The sequence below is a fragment of the Lissotriton helveticus genome, chromosome 11, assembly GCF_964261635.1.
Source record: "Lissotriton helveticus chromosome 11, aLisHel1.1, whole genome shotgun sequence".
In the NCBI taxonomy this organism is placed as follows: Eukaryota; Metazoa; Chordata; class Amphibia; order Caudata; family Salamandridae; genus Lissotriton; species Lissotriton helveticus.
The window spans coordinates 1,129,618,243-1,129,639,575 of record NC_136072.1 but is presented as its reverse complement, the minus strand read 5'-3'; the positions used below and the strand labels follow the sequence as shown (position 1 = coordinate 1,129,639,575).

The 21,333-nt window shown below is 48.0% G+C and overlaps 1 protein-coding gene across 2 annotated transcripts in view; it reads left to right on the top strand.

Annotated features, from left to right (window-relative positions):
- Positions 1–21,333, top strand: part of HIC2 (HIC ZBTB transcriptional repressor 2) — a 587,905-nt gene that overhangs the window by 202,671 nt on the left and 363,901 nt on the right. For both annotated transcript variants that reach the window (XM_078667867.1, XM_078667870.1), the window contains exon 2: positions 17,035–17,158. The gene's annotated coding sequence lies outside the window, so the exon portion shown is untranslated. The remainder of the gene's footprint in view (positions 1–17,034; positions 17,159–21,333) is intronic.

Below are 21,333 nucleotides of genomic sequence, written 5' to 3'. Positions count from 1 at the left end.
AGGAGGCGCCCGAATCACCCTGAACTGCAGGAGGAGCTTAGCGGGGCGCGGGAAGGGATGGCGGTGGAGCTGGAGCGGCTGCGTAGCTTCGACCATAAGGCGTACGTGACGAGGGCGCATGCGGAAGGTGATAAGGCGGGGGCGATGTTGGCTTGGCTTGCTAACCCTATCCGGGGGGGAGGGCCGATCATGAGGATCCAGGAACCAGGGGAGGAGCCTTGCCACTCCCAACCCGGGATCCTGAACAAGTTCCGAGCTTATTATGAAGGGCTTTATCTGAGTGGTGAAACGGGTGGGACGGATGAGCTTGAGGAGTTTTTAGACGGGTTGGAGTTACCACGAGTGGAGGACTCGGAGGCAGAAGAATTAGGACGGCCAATCTCCCTCGGAGAAATAGGCTGTGCTGTAAAACAGATGGCTAGAAACAAGACCCCGGGCCTCGACGGTCTACCGATCGAATTTTATGGCAAATTCCTAGAACGTCTTGCTCCACGGCTGCGCGAGGTATATAATGAGGCGCAGGAGATAGGCCGACTCCCGGGCTCTATGCGCGAGGCCCTCATGATTCCACTATTAAAGCCGGGCAGGGAGAGTGCGGCACTGTCCTCGTATCGTCCGTTATCTATGTTGACGACGGACTATAAGATCCTCAGTAAAATTCTGGCCAACAGACTACTAGTGCACATGACGAGCCTGGTTCATGGTGACCAGTGCGGTTTCATACCAACGCGCAATACCACTCATAACATCCGTAGACTCACGAGACTGATGGGTGCGGAGTGGCCGGACACCGTCTCCCCATTTGTCCTATCCATCGACATTGAGAAGGCATTTGACAGCCTCGAATGGGGATATCTGTATGAGGTGATGCGTCGCTTTGGGTTGGGTGACGGTTATATACGGTGGACCAAGGTACTCTACACTGAGGCGGTAGCTAGGGTCCGGGTGGGTGCACTGATCTCGAGCCAATACCCGATTAGGCGTGGTACTAGACAGGGTTGCTCCCTGTCCCCACTGCTGTTTGCGTTGGCAATGGAACCCTTCGCTGCGGTAGCCAGACTGGGCCGCCACTATGCCGGCCTGTCTTTTAGGGAGAGGCCACACCTCATATCCCTATATGCGGATGACTTGTTGATGTTTCTGGCCGATGCCGGCGCCGACCTTCAGGGGGCGCGGAAGCTACTGGAGCAGTTCGGTGGGCTGTCGGGACTGAGGGTCAACTGGCCCAAATCCTGTCTGTTTCCCCTGAGGTCGGGAGAGCTGTGTCCACTCACTGCTCAGGAACTCCGTTGGGAGCCGCGCTGCCTACATTATCTAGGGGTTTATGTTTACCACACCCCATCCGACCTGCTAGAAGGCAACATAATTCGCTGTATTAACGCCTTGCGTGGGTCTATGGACTTCTGGGCGTCTCTACCGCTCTCCCTGGCTGGTAGAATTTCCCTGCTTAAAATGGTAGCTCTACCCAGGCTACTATATTATTTTAGGACACTGCCGGTATGGATCCCGAGTTCGATTTTCAAACGTCTGAGGTCACTGGTTATAGCGTTCCTGTGGGGCACGGGTAGGAGACGCATAGCGCTCGATACGCTGTTGCGCCCCAAAGATGAGGGAGGTATGGCAGTGCCCGATTTCGAGGGCTATTACCTCGCCGCGCAGCTGCAGACTTTTACTCAGGAAGTGGCTAGAGCGTATAGAGGCCCCGAAGACATGAGAGCCGTAGGCACCCCACGACACGTTCTAGCTTATATTACGCTACACCAGAAACTCCGAGTGGGAGACCTGACGACAGAGGAACGGACTTTCCGTCTATGTTGGGATCGTGCCCGTAAACGGGCGGGTGTCCGCCTTATGTATGCCCCCGAAATACCGCTGGGAATGGTCACTGCCCTCCCACATGGAGGTGATTGGTCACGCTTGTTAGAGTGGGAGGAGGCGGGAGTGCACGTGCTCGGAGACCTCTACGAAGATGGGGTGTTACTCCCATTTCAGGACCTGCAGGAGAGATTTGACCTACCGAGGGGCGACTACCTGCTGCACGCGGCAGTCACGGGCGCCATGCGAGCCCATTGGGGGGATGGGCTGAAGGAACCGGGCACCGAGATGGCCTGCCAGTACGCCATGATGGCAGCCGGAACCTTTAAGGCCGTCACGTGCCTGTACTCGAGAATGCAGCGGGAGGCCCTACAGCCTTTAGCAGCTCTAAAAGCCAAGTGGGAGCTGGACCTCCAGATGGAGATACCAGACACGACCTGGGGCCAACTGCTGAGGAGGGCGCGGAAGAGCTCGAGGAATGCAAGGTTTCAATTGATCCACTTTTATGTTGTCCACAGGGCGTATCTCACGCCCGGGAAACTCCGCCAGTACTTTGGGACGACCGACGCTGCTTGCCCCAGGTGTAATACAGCGGGGGCGGACCTATGTCATATGCTGTGGGACTGCCCTACGTTGGGCGACTATTGGCAGGAAGTTGGGCGGGCACTTAACGGCGCGACGGACAGGGATATCCACTATACCAAAGCTGTTGGCATCCTTCACTGGTTCCCACACACACCTAGGAATACGCTGTCGAGTAAATTCATAGACTTAGGGCTTATCTTAGCCAAGCGGGAGATCACACGTAATTGGAAGTCCAAAGTGGGGCCCACGTATAAAAGATGGTATGGGGAGTGTCTGAGATGGGCCGCATGTGATAGTACCTTACGATACCAGATGGCTTGGAGGTCGAATGACGAGAAAGCGCTGGAAAGGGCGACTGCATGGGAGGTGATGGTGCAGGCGCTCAGGGATGTAGACGATGGGGGGCAGGAAGGCGAAAGCGAACTAGATGGAGCGGACCCTGACACTACACAGGAGAACACATCTTAGTGAATGTTTGCTTCCTCCTTGACACACCGGGCACTAATGCATGGTTACCCAAGCGCAACGCGACCACGGGGGAGGGCGGGTAGGAAGCTAGATTGGAGGGTTGTTGGGGTACCGAAATTAAGAGTGGTGGGGGGGAGTAAATTGCGAAAGCATTCCAGGGATGTATGCACAATGAAGCGGTCAGACACTGTAAAAGGAACGGAACCAGAATGGTTATGGAGCCACACCTTTCAAGAGCGGGATGACTTCCCCGGATGGAGAACAATTGTCTTTAATGATGTCGGCTCTTGTCATACTACTTGTGATGCATACCCTGTCTGTACATTTATACTGGTGATGCAATAAAAATGATGTTAAAAAAAAAAAATGGTATGATCAAGAGAATCAAGCTGAACACAGAAACCGCCAAATTTCTAGGGGCTTTGCAACGTAGACTTCAATCTTTATGTGGACAAGGCAGGCTTCCATCATACCAAGATTCACATTATAGCTACAGCTGTACATATTATCAACCTCCCCAATACTGCCAAGAGTGGGCACCTTATCAACATCCATATTCCTGCTGCACTCCTCAAGGCAACCACAGAAACTAAACCCCATCAAAAAGGCCAGGATGCTAGATGTTTTCTTGTTTTCTTTTCCCCCTAAGCGTTGCCTGTTTTTACCGTAATTTGTGCTTGTTTATTTTTCCCCGTTTAGTCTGTTTTTGCCGTAATTTGTGCTTGTTTATTTTTCCCCGTTTAGTCTGTTTTTGCCGTAATTTGTGCTTGTTCTCTTCTCTTTCTCCCCGTTTTGTCTGTTTTTACCGTAATTTGTGCTTGTCTTCTTTTTCCCCGTAATTTGGGCCTGTTTCTGTGACTTTGTATTTCTGTGCCACGCCTTCCCGTTTCCCGCCGCCCTCGCCGCTCTCCCTCCCCGCTTCCCGCCACCGCCAGTTACCCCGCCCCTTTCTCTTTTGTTCCCTCCCCGCTCCCGCCTCCCAGCTGCTCCGCCCACCCGCGCACTTCGCCTTATATGGCGACCGTGCGAACGCGCAGCGGTCACGCGCAGCGGGCGCGCCGATTGTGCGCCGAAGGCGCGCCAAAGGTAAGCCCGTCTGCGCCCGTCCGCGCCTGGACCGCGCCCAGTGCCAGAACCCCTGGTCCCCACCGACGGAAGCCGACCCGACGAACCTACAACGCCGCGGAGCTCCTCGCACTCAACGCCGGCCGCACCCCAGGATGTCACCAAGCCGCCCCGAAGCACACCCACGGACCCTTCAGCTGCCACGCCTGCAGGTTCACCTGCATCCGGACCTGCCCTGCACCAGCACTCGCCAAGCCGAACATCAGCAGCAACCACCTCAAGTGCTTCCTGCTCAACACCCGCTCCGTCCACAGACACGCCGTAGAACTCTGGAACCTCCTCGACACCACCGCCCCTGACGTTGCCTTCCTCACCGAGACCTGGATGAACGCCTCCTCAGCCCCAGACATCGCCATCGCCATCCCGGAGGGCTACAAGATCATCCGAAGAGACCGCGACAACCAGACGGGAGGAGGCATCGCCATCATCCACAGAGACACCATCCGCATCACGACCAACACCGACGACACCCTAACCACCGCTGAACACCTGCATTTCCAGATCCACACCGACCCGAAGACCACCCTCAGAGGCACCCTGATCTACCGACCTCCGGGACCACGCACACGATTCAGCGAGGACATCACCGACTTCGTCAGCCCGCATGCCCTCCCCTCCGCCGACTACATCCTCCTGGGGGACCTCAACTTCCACCTGGAGAACAACAGCGACCGCAACACCATCAGCCTGCTCGACAACCTCGCCAACCTCGGACTCAAGCAACTGGTGACCTCCCCCACCCACCTCGCCGGACACACACTCGACGCAGTCTTCTCATCCAGCAAAGACGTCACCTTCAGCCACGCAACAGGACTCCACTGGACGGACCACAGCTGCGTCCACTTCACCTTCAAAAGAACGACGATCCACCACCACCAGCAACAGGCTGCCCGAAGAAGCTGGAACAAGATCACAGCCGACCAGCTCACCGCTTCCCTGAGCCAGCACCCTCCCGCCAGCTCAGCGAACCCCAGCCAGGCCGCTGACAACCTCACGAGGTGGATCAACAACTGCGCAGACGAACTCGCCCCTCTGAGAACCCCACCCAGCGGACCCTGCAGCAGAAAAACACCATGGTTCACCGAAGAACTCAAGAGCTCCAAGAAGAACTGTCGAGCCCTCGAGAAAGCCTGGAGAAGGGAACCAACCACGGACAACATGACCACCCTCAAGCACGCCACCCGGAAACACCACCAACTGATCCGCGCCACCAAGAAAAATACCTACAAGGACCGGCTGGACAACAACGCACACAACTGCAAGGAACTCTTCAACATCGTGAAAGAGCTCTCCAACCCGAACGCCGCTAACAACGACATCACCCCGTCGCAAGACCTCTGCAACTCCCTCGCGTCCTACTTCCACAACAAGATCGCGGACATACACAACAGCTTCAGCAACCAACCAACGGAAGCCACAACCGCAACAACGCCACCCACCACCACCCTCCGCACCTGGACTCCGATCAGCACCGAAGACACCATCCGCACAATGAACTCCATCCACTCCGGATCGCCGACCGACCCCTGCCCTCACCACGTCTTCAACAAGGCCGACGCTGTCATCGCACCCCACCTGCGGGACATCATCAACACCTCCTTCAGCACCGCCACCTTCCCGGAGAGCTGGAAGCACGCCGAACTCAGCGCCCTTCTCAAGAAACCCACAGCAGACCCCACCGACCTCAAGAACTACCGTCCCATCTCGCTCCTCCCGTTCCCGGCCAAAGTCATCGAGAAGACCGTCAACAAACAACTGGCCGCCTTCCTCGAGACGAATGGATCCCTCGACCCCTCACAGTCTGGCTTCCGAGCGAACCACAGCACCGAGACCGCCCTCATCGCCGCCACCGATGACCTTCGAACTCTGATGGACAACGGGGAAACAGCGGCCCTCATCCTCCTGGACCTCTCCGCGGCTTTCGACACAGTCTGCCACCGCACCCTAGTACAGCGCCTCGGCAACATCGGAATCCAGGACAAGGCACTGGAATGGATCACCTCCTTCCTCGACGGAAGAACACAGAGAGTCCGTCTACCACCGTACAAGTCAGAGGCCACCGAAGTCATCTGCGGCGTACCCCAGGGATCCTCGCTGAGCCCAACCCTCTTCAACGTCTACATGAGCCCCCTCGCGACCATCGCACGCCAACACAACCTGAACATCATCTCCTACGCCGACGACACCCAGCTGATCCTCTCCCTGACCAACGACCCCGACGCCGCCAGAGCCAACCTGCACGAAGGGATGAGAGAGGTTGCCGAATGGATGACGACCAGCCGCCTGAAACTGAACGCAGACAAGACGGAGGTCCTCATCCTGGGCTCCTCGCCCTCCGCCTGGGACGACTCCTGGTGGCCCCCCGCCCTGGGCACCGCACCCACACCGACGGACCACGCACGCAACCTGGGCTTCATCCTGGACTCCTCCCTCTCCATGACCAGACAAGTCAACGCCGTCTCCTCGTCATGCTTCAACATCCTGCGCATGCTACGGAAGATCTTCCGGTGGATCCCCACCGAGACCAGGAAGACTGTCACCCAGGCCCTCGTCACTAGCCGACTGGACTACGGCAACGCCCTCTACGCCGGAACCACCGCCAAGCTCCAGAAGAGACTCCAGCGGATCCAGAACGCCTCAGCCAGACTCATCCTCGACATCCCACGAAACAGCCACATCTCCGGACACCTGAGAGACCTGCACTGGCTCCCGGTCAACAAGAGGATCACCTTCCGCCTCCTCACCCACGCGCACAAAGCCCTACACGACCAAGGCCCGAGCTACCTCAACAACAGGATCAACTTCTACACTCCCACGCGCCCCCTCAGATCAACCAGCCACGCCCTCGCCGCCGTCCCCCGCATCCGAAGAGCGACAACAGGAGGAAGGTCCTTCTCCCACCTGGCTGCAAAGACCTGGAACTCACTCCCGTCCGACCTGCGCCTGACCCAAGACCACCTCTCCTTCAGGAAGAAGCTCAAGACCTGGCTGTTCGAGCAGTAACGGCACCCCCCCCCTCCCAGCGCCTTGAGACCCTACGGGTGAGTAGTGCGCTATACAAATGACTCGATTGATTGATTGATGTCACTGAGAATTTTCTTGCGCTGAATGCCGAAGAAAGCAATCTAACAACACCAGGCCCCATCACATACAGAATATCTACCTTCTGCAATAAGTAGGAGACAATCACTTTGAACAAATGGCTCCTGGAAGTTATCCAGTACGATCACGCATTGGGAATTTATTCAACAACCTCTAACAAGCCACCTCCCAGAATAAATGACTACACCTACATTTGTTGAAGGCAGAAATTTGAACTATGTTACTGTGGAAGCGTTTTTCAAACTTATGTTTGTGTGCAATAATTAATAATGAATAGAAATAATGTTATGTTTGATCCAATACACAAATGTGCTTAGTTTGAATGGGTTTAATGTTAGTTTCATATAAGTTAGTTATGACACATTCATGTGGAAACACCAGCATGGATAAAAATGGATGCTGTTTCTGTCATTCACTTATGTATTCACCCAATTCCATTATGTTCCTTGTGCATCTTCTCTCATCACAAGCTCTACAGAGCAAAGTCAAACTAATATAATGTCTTTTTTTTTTTTATTCTTTTTATTAGAAACAAACACATGCAAACAGTGACCGAAATGCAGGAATCACAATAGCAAAGTTCGGACAATGACTCTGAGTGTACAATAATACAGTACGGATAGTAAAAACAGGCCTAAGAATTCTCCAGTTCCTCCGTTACCGGCTCCAATTCAGGGAGTTCGCAGATATCCCCACGATAAGCATTCCATGTGCTCCATATCTTGACCCATTTGCGGGGTCGCCCCCTAGACACATATACAGACTTCTCACGAAACATGCACCAGTCAAGATCCTCCATCCATTTGACAACCCTGGGTGCCCGAGCCGCCCCCCAAAGCTGCGCAATGTTGCGTTTTGCAATCGTACACGCCAGAGTCACCCACACCCTACCATGAATTGGCAGGTCCGTGGGTTCCCACACATTTAAGAAACATCGCCGCGCCTCAGGGTCAACTCCCATCTCCCACACTTCACTCATCTTAGCATGTATACGGTTCCAGAACTCACGGACCTCCTGGCACTCCCAAAGAATGTGCATGAACGACCCCGGCAGCCCACATCCCCTGCGGCACGCGGGCGAGTCAGCCCATCCTCTGCAGGCCTAGGCCCGTCACATACGAGCGATGCAAGATTCGGCGTTGGATCAGTCGGAGCCTCATTGGCACTGCCACCTCCCATGGGGATGCCACCGCCTCCCTCCAATCCTCATCATCTAGAACTAGACCATTGGCGACCCACTGCTCGCGGAGGCGCACCAGCGGGTCCTCCGAGTGGTTAACCAATTTACGATACGTGAGGGAGATCGCTTTGGTAGGTAATAGGCCGTCAAGCAGGCGATCCTCCAGAGGGGAGAACTCCGGCAACGCTTCTCCGCTGGGCACCGCCGCTTTCAACGCATGACTGATCTGCATGTATCGAAACCGTTCGGTGTCGCTCAATTGGTACTTGGCCTGCAGCTCCTCAAAGGTCAAAAGTCTGTCCGTGCCCCATAAATCCCGAATCTACGAAATGCCAATTAGATCCCACCGATCGAACCCCTTCGACTTCCAGAGCATCCCAAGCTTTTCAGAGCTCCACAACGGCGTAGACAAAGTCAGCCGACCAGCCCATTGAAGGGAACCATTAGCCTCATGCCACACTCTCGTGGAGCACAACGTAGGCCCCTTCAGCGGAAAACGGCCACGTCGGGCGTACAACACTCGGGTGAAGTCACCCCCTGGCAGCTGGCCACGATCCATAGCGTGACCGGGGTCACTCGGGGAGCCATATATCGCCTGATTAATGGGAGCCAGCTGTGATGCCCAATAATATTTGCGGACATTCGGCAAGCCGATCCCACCATCGTACCAGGGCAACATCAATTTGGAAAGAGCTATACGCGGCCTTCCCTCCCACAGAAGGCCGCGCTGGAGCGACTCTTATCTCGCGGAAATACGAGGGGGGCACAGGAGCAAAAGAATTTTGGAGAGCATATAAAAAGCGCGGAAGGGCCATCATTTTAAAAAGGGTTGCGCGACCCAGCATGGAGAGAGGCAACGCCTTCCACTGCGCCGTGTCCGCCCGAAGCCTGACCAAAGGGGGCAACAAATTTAGACAATAGCACACCATGGGGGTCTAGGGAGATATGAATCCCCAAGTAACGAAAGCTAGTCGATTCCACTCTCACTGGACAGTTCCCGGGCACCCTAGGCGGATCCCCGCTCAGTACAAACAGCACCGACTTTGCCCAGTTTATTAAAAAGCCAGAATACCTGCTGAAGATGGCGAGAACATCCATGAACACAATCAATGAAGCCCGCGGGGAGGTCAGATACAACAAGACGTCATCCGCGTAAAGCGAAATCTTGTCTTCCCACTCCGGGGTCCAACGCAATCCCTTTATCGAGCGGTCCCAGCGCACCCAGGCCGCGAGGGGTTCCAAGGCAAGGGCGAACAACAACGGTGAAAGGGGACACCCCTGACGAGTGCCACACCCGAGAAAAAAATCACCAGATCTATGATTGTTCACAACGACCCGCGACAAGGGAGCAGAGTAAAGGAGGCGCACCCAGCCATTGAAGCCGGGACCGAATTCCAATTTGGCCAACACCGCAAAAAGATAGGGCCATTCCACTCGGTCGAAAGCCATAGTGGCGTCCAGGGACAGCAAGATGGCAGGCTCGTGAATATAGGCGGCACTGTCCAAGACCCCGTGGAGGCGCCTAAGATTGAGGGCAGTGTTTCTCCTAGGCATGAAGCCAGATTGATCGGGGTGTATCAGGGTGGAGATAACCTTCACAAGCCGCGTGGCGAGAAGCTTCGCCAACACCTTAGGTTCCACATTTAAAAGCGAGATCGGGCGGTATGAAGAGCATTCCAACCGAGGCTTACCCTCCTTATGAATGACGACAATATTGGCCACACGCTGGTCGTAAGGCAACTGACCACACTCCAAGCTCTCTGCAAACATGCTCTTCATATACGGGGCTAGTCTGTCGGCGTAAGGTTTAAACAATTCTATCGGGAGACCGTTGGGGCCAGAGGCCCTACCAGAATGTACACCCTGAATGGCCATTGCCACCTCGTCATTGGTAAGAGCGGAGTCCAGGTAACTCCTATCGTCGTCCGACAACACCGGCAAGATAATGTCAAGTAGCATATCCGAGTTGTCGGCCTCAGAAAACACACCCGCAAAAGTATAAATCCCAGCATAATAACTGGCAAACTCCTCTACAATCAACTGGGGGTCCGTCGTGTCCGCAGAGCGCGCAATGTGCAGCTCTGGGACCAACCTAGAGCCCCAGTCGCCCTTTTCCAGCCAAGCAATCAGTTTGCCGGCCTTATCTCCGTGCTCGTAAATCCTATCCTGAGTGGTATCGATCTGTGCCCTAGCAGTATCACGAGTTAAAGTTTTATATTCATCCCGGAGCAGCCCGAGGCGGTGATCCGCCCACGGGTCGCCCCCGGAGGAAACAGCAGTCTCTAGGGTCAATAGCTCCGCCTCCACCCTGTCCAGCTCGGCCCTTCTCTTCCTTTTCTGGTCAGCAACAAACGAAAGCACCTCCCCCCGAACAACTGTCTTGTAGGCCTCCCACAGGGAGCATCTGGACGCAACCGAGTCCTCATTTTCTCTGAAATACCTCTCAGTCACACGCCCCAGTTCCCTCTTCACTACTGGGTCTCGCAAGCGCCAGGCGGGGATGGGAGCAATCCTACCCACATCTCCCTGTCCCACACTCAAACGTAAACACACTGGCGAGTGGTCAGAAACCCGCCGCACCAGGTGCGCTACCTCGCTGACCGTGGCCGCATGGGCCGCCGGTACCAGAACATAGTCAATACGGGAGAGGGAACGGTGCGCCGCAGACACGTGTGTATATTCCACTACTCCCGGATGTCGCAGTCTTCAGCCATCTATCAAGCCAGAAACCAAGAGAAAGTAAGGCAACCACCTTCGAGAGGGCAACGTCGCCCGGCAGGGGAGTCTATCCAATTCACCATCCATGACAGCGTTAAAGTCACCACCAATCACCATGAGGCCCATGGGCAAAGCAAGGAACACTCGACCCAAATCACAGAATGTATCAGTCTGTAGCGAAGGGGGGACATAAACAGAAAGAAATAATATAATGTCTTTTAACAGTTTTGAATACAAAGCTTTAAATGAACTTTCCGGTATTCCTAACTTGTTGCAACGTAAAAGCCCTTCCGCTGTAGTTCCATTGTGTAGATGGGTCCTATTTATTTGTATGAAATGATATTGTTAATGTTTCAAATTTTCTGCAAACACCCCCAGATTGCAGTGGCACTGAAGATATTGGTTGCTTTCTTAAAATGGGACAATGCTCATGTGTTGAGGTAATGACATTTATATTCCTGATTTACTATGGAATTGTTGAATTTTCTGTTTTACTAATTTTTAATGCAGGAATTATGTATTTATTTATTGGTTTTATATAGCACTATATAGACCTGAAGGTATCGGAGCGCTTTACATACAATGTGAGACCCTTAGATTCAAGTACATGCATATATAGATACAGAGAGAATTGTTAGGCCGTTAAGGTGGTTACAATATGCAGACAATTAGAACAGCATGAGTTAATGGAGTAAATGACCTATTAGACAGCTGAAACAATCAATCAACTAACTGTCGTAGGGGGTCTAGTCAGAAAGAGTGTGACCTATGGGAATACAGTTCAGCTATTGTGTGTGTTAAATTATTTGTTGTGGAGAAGGTGTTTAGGGTTCTGTTTGAAGCAGTAGAAGGAAGGGTTGATGCGGAGATCTCTAGGAAGTGAGTTCCATATCCTGGGTGCATATCCAGAAAATGAGCGTTTCTGGGTAGATTTTCTTTTCAGTTTTGGAGGTAAGAGAAGTGAGTTGGCGCTTCTCAGTGTTCTGGGTCTTCCTGCTTTTGAAAGTTTGTTATCTAGATAGTTGGGTTATGTGTGTGAAGGGTTTTGTGGGTGATGCAAGCAGTCTTGTAATTACATCTTCCTTGGATGGGAAGACAATTAAGCATCATGAGCGCCGGTGTGATGTGTCAAACCGTTTGAAACCTGTTAGGAGCTGGGCGTCCATTTTGAGAACTGTTCTTCAAGGTGAATTTTCGGCGTTCCCATAATCATGTTTTGAGAGGACTAGAGATTGCACTACTGTCTCGTAATCATCAGGGGGTGATTGGTTTGATTTTCTTGAGGTGTTTTAGTGTGTAAATTGCTCCTTTGGCTGAGTTTTTGATGTGGTCCTTCAATGCCATGGTTTCTGTCCACTGTGATGCCTAAGTGGACAGAGTGAGAGAACAATGTAGGGCATCCGAGTTCTTGAACAAGTCTTGGATTGGTAGAGGGTTAATTTTAGGGGAGAAAAGTAGTAGTTCAGTTTTGTTGGGGGACAGGTTTGTATCTTGATTAGTGTGGCGTTCAAACGTAGGATGTCACTAGGTGATTTGATTTTGTAGTAGAGTTGAGTGTCATCAGCATATAGGTGATATTTGACTCCTGCTTACTTCAGGATAATTGTAAGGGGTTCCATGAAGAGATTGAAAAGGGATGGGGAGTGAATTCAACCTTGTGGGACACCAAGAGTAACTGGTGAAAGTTTACAGAGACAGGTGTTGATTTGTTATGAGCAATGTTGCAGGTAAGACGTGAACCATCTTAGGACCGTGCCATTAATACCAGTGCGAATCTTGAGTGTCTCAAGTAAAGCTGGGTGATTTACGGTATCAAAAGCTGCAGATACGTCAAGTAAGATAAGTAGGCATGCAGCACCTTCGTCTAAGAATCTGTGGATGTCATCCGAGATATTCAGTATGGCAGTTTTTGTGCTACAGCCTTTCCTGAATCCTGATTAGGTGTCTTGAATGTTGAATTTGTCAATATGTTGGTTAAGTAGTTGTAGGACGCACTTCTCCATTGTTTTGGCTAGGAACTGGAGTTTGGAGATTGGTCTGAGAATGTTGTGATCATTGGGGTCAGCCCCTAGTTTTTTGAGTATGGGTATGATTTGTCCTAGTTGGAGGGAGTCTGCTACACAGCCTAAGGTGAGAGCTGTGTTGATGCTTTTGTCCAGAACGGGGTAATGATGTGGTTGAGCTTTTGTACTATTGTGGATGGGAGGGGATCCGTAATGTGGGAAGTGAGCTTCAAGTTCGCAATTATATAGTAGACTTAATTTTCTGTCATCGGTTTGAAGTCAGACCAATTAGATTTGTTTTTCAGTTGAGTGAGATCATAGTTGACATTGCGGTTTTTTGGGGGGCCATTCGGTCATTAGTTAGCTCTGGTGGTGGGGCTACAGTGGATGGAAGTTAGTCCGTTGGGAAGGTTGGTAGGGGTGTCAGATTTGTGAGTTTGATGAAGGATTGCTCAATTGTTGCGACTTTATCAATGTAGGAGCTGGCAATTTCTTCACAGCATTCTTTGGTGACTTTCATTTCGTGTGGGGAGGTGAGGGTAGTTTGTAGTTTAATGATGCTGACGGATTCCTTGGGTTTATTCTTAGCACGGTCAAGTTGGTTCCGAAAGAAAGTGTCTTTTTCTCTAAAGATGTGCTTCTTATAGGAAAGCCGTGCAGTTCTTAGGAGTGCTAGGTGCACTGTCTCCATATCCTTTCTTTCTGTATGAGTTGTCTCCTCTCGTTGTTACTCAAGAGGGTTGCTTTATGCACATTTTTCACTCAAACCCCTCAGATTACGTCATCAAATAATCCCTCAGTGGTTGTCATATGTTCTTTGGGCGTGAGGCAAGTGGCTGTAATGTGGCATGTGTGTCGCTTGTGGTGTCACAGTAGAATAAGTCGCAAACTCAGGCATTCACTATTGAGAGTTGAGTTCCCCCTCCAATGTAACGAGACCTGTCTTTTGGCAATAAGCAAGGAATTGCCTCACTCCCACCTGTATAGGCTTGACATACCCCATCAAGGCCATAAGCGGTGTGGGTTGCAGCGTGTGACCAATCATCAGAGATAAGTGGTGGAAGACCTCCACCCAGGGTGTCAATATCTGTTCCACAGTTCCAAGCCAAGTGTGAGAAGTCTGCCTGTTCTGTTGCATATCTGGAACAGGTGTGATTTAATTGGATGTATTTTAGCTAGTTGGTACGGTGTGATGTACTCTCTATGCAAATATTTAAAGTGCAGAAGTTTATGCCAATAATTGTTTGAAACATAGAGTGTCTGTTCACAACAATATAGCCATGTCTCGCCCAGCAAGGAACATCCCTGATCTCTTTCACAGGCCTCTTGTGCTTTCATCCCAACCACAGGCCGGAGAGTTAGGGAAAAGTGGTGAAACAAAATGGGCCCCATCTACTACTGTGATAATTAATGTGAGTGGGGGGGGGGAAGTCTGCCGGTTCATGCGGTAAAGATGGGAGCCCCTTATATATGGCACTTTGTACTCTGTGCAGAATGGATTCGTCCATGTATGATGCCTCGCGATTTGCTGTTAACTCCTCCACAGTGCGCAACTGTGTATCTCTAAAAAAAATCCACCTATAGTCTGTAGTTCATACTGAGCCAAAGTTTAATTAGTAAGTATTTCCATTGTTGGGGATAGCCAGGGGTTATCTAGCAATGATATATTTGGGAAATACACAAAATCAGCAATTAGATATCTCTGGTCTGTAACTTACCCTCGTATATACGTGATACGAAACATATTTTTGGGATCCTCACAGATTTGAATTGGGAGGCCAATATGATATTAGTCACATTAGATGTACAAGCATTGCACACTAGTATCAGTCGTGATATAGGATTACATGCAGTGAGATGCATTTTGAATACAAGGCCAGCAAGCCTATGGGACCATACAGAAATGTTGACTAATGTGATATGAATTGATTTTGGACAATAAGGTATTTTTGTTTAAGGATACATGGTATCAACAGAAACAGGGAGTGGCCATGGGCTCCAGATTCTCTCCCTCATATGCCGACCTATTCATGGTTTGGCTGGAGGAGACGTGGGTCTGTGGCATCATGGGTATAGAGTGGAATAACTCAATCTTATATTGGGATTGGTTTATAGATGACTGTCTAATGGTGTGGACGGGCACAGTAGATAAACTACATGGGTTATTAGAGTAATCCGGTATTACATGCTAGAAGTGCACACCCCAGGCATCAAATAATGGTACTCCTTTATGGAGAGTTTGTTAGAGCCAGACGTAATTGTAGCCATGATCTGGAATTTACAGAATGTATAAAAGATATGACTTCACATTTCATAAGAAGAGGGTATGATACCAAGACATTAGACAGAGCTAGACGTAGGATACGGAAGATTAACAGACAAGATACACTGAAGGAACGGATTAAGACAGATTCTGAAAATGAGAGAGTGCATTAAGTTACGGACTATACTACCTTATCAGTCTTACTGGTTAATAGCCTGAAAAACATTGGCATATACTCAAAGCAGACACGTCACTTGAGAGATGCATCACTAACAGACCAAAGATCACATATCGTAAAGGGGCATGCCTGCGAAACTTGTTGAGTCCCAGTTATCCATGCACTAGAACAGGCACAAATTGGTTAACTCTATATGCAATTGTTTTTCATAAATGTGCCCATTGTGTGAGCTGTAAATGGGCATGTGATAAAAAAAGAAATTTTGAGGGGCCCTAGAATAGGAGATATACCATCAACTTCAGCATCAATTGCAACACCAAGTTTGTGGTGTATGGGATAGAGTGTAAATGTGGAAAACAATATGTGGGCATCACAATTTGTTCATTAAAAGAAAGAATAGGAGAACACGAGAGCAGTGAAATGAGAAGATATTAGATATCCAATTTCCCAACATATGTCAAAGTGTCTAGCACAGGATAGAAAGAAAAGCTTTATATTTTACTGCATTGATCATGTACAGTGACATCCCAGAGGGGGGGGAATAAGGAATTGACCCTGCGAAAGAAGGAATCAATTTGGATCTTACGATTAAGGAATGTAGAGATGGGGCTGAATGTCAATCACAAGGTGCACTACTTTCTGGGTACATGAACTTTGTTTGAACCTGTATTGTATTGATATGCTGGCTTTTCTAGTAATCATGTGTAACGTGCTCATGGACTGTATTGAGATTTTAAAGTGCCACACCCTCACCTAACTAACGTGTTATGACATGACATTTACCATACAAATTTTGGGATACTATATATTTGTCACATTCTTTATTTCTATTGAATCCATTCTGGGTGGTTAAACCACCCATCAGTGAGAATATGGATAATTTTCGGAATCCTGCTTTTCTCATATGCGTTTATCAGTAAATCTTTAAATATACTGTAAAAATAAACGCTGAGCTCAAATTAATGTATTTCATCAGGTTGATTAACTTTTGTTAATCAGGCACCCATGATGAGTTTAGTAGAACTTAATTAATTTATGAGTAATGAGAAATTAGGCATCAGTATTGTCAAAAAACATAACTTCATATGGCGCCAGAGATCGCTTGAATAAGTGCCAATAAAGTTTTACTAGTTTCAAGAAAACACACCCTAAAATGGCGCCCGAGACCATGTGGGGATTGTGTCTGATAGAAATATTTATATTTACCCTGTGGAAATGTGGAATTATAATTTAATGAGGACCCTACATATAAATGATAATCAAACATCCCCATCCGACCACGCCACTTGGATAATTAATATAAACTTCCCATACTTGTTCGTTGTTGCACTGGCGTTAGAAACAACACTTCAGTATGGAGCTTGATGCCGCATGAGGAGCAGTCCTATTTTGATGTTCTTGTTTAGTCACGGCAAACAGGATAGACTGGTATTTAAATTTTTGACCAGTCGTATGATTGGTAACATTACGGAGCTTGGCGTACTCGCTAGTCCGGAGAAGTCTCCTTACAGGTAAGGGATCTGTGATATGGGTAAGAGTGGCATCGTAAACACACAGTGAGCAACTCAGTCTTACTTCAACATTTGTTTTGTTACAGGGGATAAGACCGGAGATTTGGAAGAGTGAGAGATGTAAGCTATTGAATCAGGGGCGAGTAGTGATGCGATGAACTACCGATAGAGGCTTTAGAACAAGGCATTTACTGTCCCACAATAATGAGGGTAAGAGACAGATAACAGACTTTGTGTACCACTACATGAGGAAAGTAATTATACAGATTATAATATATTCGTATTACTAAAGAGTTCGGTATGAAATAATTTTTTGATCAGATTTAGCTACATTACGGGGATACTTTAGATTGAAGTACGGACTGTAGAGGAGAAATATACCCGTCCAGGTTGGATATATCACAGGATAAATAGTAGGTGTCTTTAATATAATAATCAAAAATGAGGATATTCATGCAGGTTAGTTTACCTCCTTACTTTATGTTTGAATTTGTATATTAACAGGTTACATATACCAAGACATTAGGTATGACCCCTTTCATAGGATATTTTATACACCAGTTTAAACGTATTTGCTTGCACACACACGGGCCGTGGTGTGGATGGCACTTTACTTTTAATGTGGGAAGTGTGTAACACATAAGATTTATGTTCATAAGTGATATGATAAGAAGAAAGAAAAAATATTATCACAAGTTGCACCAAGAGCAAATACATGTTACTGAGCTCACTGTATACATTTAAATTTGACTTAATGTGACTACAGTTTGCGATACAGAAATATTCTATATTCCTTTTATATTGAACCTTCATTATTGATATGTGCTCAGAGTGGAGCTTGTAAGTAGAGATTTGGGAAGTTCTGGAGCAAGTTCGGGAATTCCATATAAGCCACCCGAGGTGATGCAAAGAGATTGGCAGTCAATATTGATTTATAGCAAAAAAAAACGTTTGTTTGTACATGATCTCCTAGCCCTGAAGATATCGCGAAAGATGCAACAAAACACGTGTTGGCCGGGATCAAAGAAAAGTTACAGAGAAGAAAAATAAAGTGGACATGAACTTTTGTGTACATTTTTTCACCTGTGGATTGCAAAAAGTGTTTGCTGGGAACACAGTAATATTGTTGGATGGGCTGAGGCCACATATTGGAGAGAGAGGTGGTCCTCTCTTCACCCTTAGTCACTGCCATTTATTAGTGTTTTCTATAAAAAGTTAGATTGTGAATCTCCCCAAGTGCACCATCGCCCTATCATAAACCACAATTTGGTTAGAATCTTTGTAGTTTGTTCCAGGCCCAGTATGTGGTTTGTAAAGTTTGTATTTCAGATGGGCTCCTAGACAGTCCTCGGGGTATAATAGAAGAGATCGAGCATGGGCGAGCCTGCGAGCACTCTGACTTCAGATAATGCAACTGGACATCCGGATGGTACCAATAATATGCAAAGTGTATTTGTTGTTCTCAATTCTTTTAGTTTGAGCGGTGCCACTTGGTCTAGAACATCAGACATCGATAAATTATAGTGGGCAGTGTGGTCATCAACGGTGTGAGTGAGAGGTTGATGCTGTAGTTGGACATGGATCCTGGATTCCAGTTTAGTTATTCAGACTTGTTTGATGTTCCTAGCCCAGTGCTTAGGTTTATATGTTGTGTCTTGTCTATATTAAACAGTATGAGATGATGGTCTGACCGTCACTGGGTGATATGGATCTAAGTGAGACAAGCTCATTTTTGGTGATAATCGTATCTACAGTGGAGCATTTAATATGTGTTGCTTTATTGCAGATTTGTTGTAGTCGTTTATTTCAAGAAGGTTTGTAAGATGTCTAACTGTGGTGTCTTCTGAGTTGTTCCAGTGAATATTGAAGTCGCCCAAGACCACGTCCTTCACGTCAGTTAGGGAGAACCATGTTACTATGCCAGCTAATCCGAGGCATTCAAAAGTCGAGTATTTGGAAGTCTTTAAGATGGAAAGATGGATTGCTTCTTTGTGACTGTTGCTAGTCCGCCACTTGTTCTTCTTGGTCTGTCATGTCTAATGATCGTGTATGCCGGTGGTGTGAGCAGGTCTTGTATGGGGTTTGAGTGATCATTAAGCCAGGTTTTGTTTAAGAATGCATTATCTTTTTCTTCACCAAGAATAGCTTCGCTGATATCTGTGGCATGTTGAACTGCTGATCTGCAGTTGAGGAGCTTGCATGTTAGATGGCTAGGACTATCATTAGTGGAATGTAGTGCCTGAATGGTGGTGTATTGAGCTGAAGGTCTAGGTGAGTATATAATTCTAGGGATTCTTTTTGTGCCCATGATTACTAGGATTGTGAAGGGAGGCTTGAGGACAATATTTTTGTTGTTTGTGAAGTAAGATTCACTGATAGCATCAGCTTTCAGAGCAGATATGGGTCTGAGAGCTCTGGGGACTGATGACTCAAGGGAGTAGAGGGGCAGAGGTTGCGTTGTCAGACTGTTGGAGAACCTTTATGGGGAGATAACTCGAGAGGTCTTGTTTTAGTATGTTCCCTATCCTGAAAAGAGAAATTGCGATTTCCCCTTTAAAGGTTAGGGAGGGGTTGAGTTTTGTTCCATAGGATATTTTGATTGAGTTAATAACTTGTAGGTGGAGAAAGAAGATGTTTTTCCACTGCGCAGGGCATTTTGAATAGAAGACTAAGTCGGTTTTCTTGTTGCAGTCGGTCACACTGTGGTAGGTATCAGCTACTAGTGTTTCCTGATGTTGTTTTTAGTAGTCTGTATTTGAAATTCTTTTTTGCATTATTATAGAGATTGTTGAGATAACTGGTGCTCCATGAATTGGTGTTTACACTCCTAAAAGGACCCTTTAAATGAAAAACTAATACATTACGTAATTGGATCTCAATGATGCATACTTGTATATTTCCATTCACAGAAAACATTAAAAATTCCTACGATTCAAGATAGCCAGTTGTCATTACCAATTCCGGGTACTTCCTTCTGATCTCCTATCTGCACCGAGAATGTTTCCAAAATGTAGGGCTTCAGTAGCCTTACCTAGATAACTGGATGCTCCAAGGCTCATCCATAAAGTCAAGCAAGAGCTCAATCAAAACTTGTATAGAGCTATTCAAGTCCCTAGCCCTCCATCTAAATGAAAATCAGTTGTTCTTGATCCCAACAAGGAGAATTCATTATGCCATAATAGATGCAACAACAGCAAAAGCATCCCCATCAATGGAGAGACAAATAGCTCTTTTTAGACGCGAAGCAAATACTTAAACAAAAGGAAGTTAAAGTATGCCTCCTCAAGATGCTACTTGGCATGATGGTTTCCTTTGTAGTGCTAATACTGCTCTGCCGACTTCACATGAGCCATATACAAGAAGAGCAGGAAAAACCATGGACAAAGATATCTGGTTCCTTCGACGATAGAGTAAAAATAACAAAAATGAAGCAAGCACTTCCCTGGTGACAGCTCAGGAGAACAGTGGTACAGGACTTACATTCCTTGAACCAAAGTGCCACCTTCTGGTCACTGCCGATGCCTCAGTGGAAGGGTGGGCATCTGCAAGAAAAAGGGCCTGCGTATAAACGTGCTCGAACTCAGGAGTTGTAAGGAGGGCATTACAATTGTTTTTCCCATGCAGCTCCAACTCTCAAGTGTTTTTCAGAACAGACATCACTGCCACGATGTTGTACGTACAAAAAAACAAGGTGGAACGTTGTTGTAAATAAGTCCAAGAGAATTTTTGAAGAGTTTATTGATAATCAGCACAGCAAAGATCCTGTCGGGGCAGCAGCAGGATACAACTGCCTTCCAAGTACAGAATGCCACAAAACATAGTTCTGTTTAGAATCAAGAACTACTACAGAAACATAACAAGTCTCATGCCTTAAAGGAATATACAAATGTATGTATAATAATGTATTAACATAAAAATAAGAAATGTAACACATCTTCCCCATTAAAATGAACAACAAAGGAAATGAATGAAAACAAAAAGTTACACAAAATCTCGCAACGAAATGGGTCTATTTCTGACCCTTACATCATTTTTGATTCTTGATGCTACCGTATCACATTTGGGTTCATGCACAAGTTTGTCATGACGCATTAAGTTTTCCTGGGACTGGTTGGTATTTTGTATAGGACACTTAGCTATTCTCCTTGAGTTCCAAACCTTACCATCCTGAGTATTCCTGAATACTTTTTTAATTTGAATTGGTCTACCGTATTTACTCATGCCCTTACCAACCAAACGAGGTTTAAGAATCCTGACCCAGTCACCAACCTCCAGATTATGTTCTCTAGTGTTCCACCTGTTGTTGTACCATGAAGTGGCCTTGTCCTGCTTATGAACTACTCTATCTGCAATTTCCTGAATATCAACGTTGCCCTCCCTTACGT